The sequence below is a fragment of the Frankliniella occidentalis genome, unplaced genomic scaffold, assembly GCF_000697945.3.
Source record: "Frankliniella occidentalis isolate FOCC.00 unplaced genomic scaffold, Focc_3.1 Scaffold105, whole genome shotgun sequence".
Taxonomy (NCBI): domain Eukaryota; kingdom Metazoa; phylum Arthropoda; class Insecta; order Thysanoptera; family Thripidae; genus Frankliniella; species Frankliniella occidentalis.
Window position 1 is genome coordinate 922,706 of NW_026267234.1, and position 767 is coordinate 923,472.

Here is a 767-nt window from a genome sequence, read left to right on the forward strand (position 1 = left end):
AAGAGGAAACAAGCAGAAAGCCGCGCTACCCCACTCTGCCACCTCCATGAAGCTGGCCTCACCCCCCGCGCCGCCCCGCCACCCCATCAACGAGGAGAGATGGCCTCAAATTTATTAGGATTATTGGGTCCCCCAGTCCGAACTGTGCCAACTGTGAGCGCTGTTGGGGGATGGTGGTGCACCTGCCTGCACGTGTGCACCTCCTCCAGGGGTGCACGACCGCGCCTTTAAAATCGTCTACTCGTTTTGGTAAAAATAAAAATAATGATAATAAAAACACGCTCGTAACATACTTCGGCGTGGCGGACGGCGGCGCTGTCGTCGCCGCGGCCGAGTGCCTCCCCTCTTACTCCGCGTGGTGACGGCCGCTCCGCCCTCCGCGCTCGCAAGCCTGATAGATTGTACGAGGGCACCACTGCCGGACCGCGACAGGGCTCGCCCCGACCCCCCCCCCCTTTTCCCCCGCTTCCACCTGGCACGTTAACCCGCCGCCCCCCCCTCCCCATGAGCTGACCTGAGTGGCACGGCGGTAAAAGGGCTCCATATTTCAGAGTTAGCGGCCAATGCAAGAGGCAGGGGGAGGTGAGGGGAGGAGGGGAGCAGAGGAGGGGAGCAGAGGAGGGTCCTTCTGCCCCCTCCGCGAGGACAGGGGCTGCTGTGGCTGCTGGCTGCGCTGTGCCACCCAGGACCACAACAATGGGCGACGCGTTACGCCCCCAGAATAATGGAGGGATCCTCCAGCAGGGTGCCGCGGCGGGGCGGGGGGG

General features: G+C 63.6%; 1 protein-coding gene across 1 annotated transcript in view; it reads right to left on the minus strand.

The window, feature by feature from the left end:
- The window catches only part of LOC113215194 (tight junction protein ZO-1), an 11,862-nt gene that overhangs the window by 10,812 nt on the left and 283 nt on the right, over positions 1 to 767 (minus strand). The gene's annotated exons all lie outside the window — the stretch shown is intronic.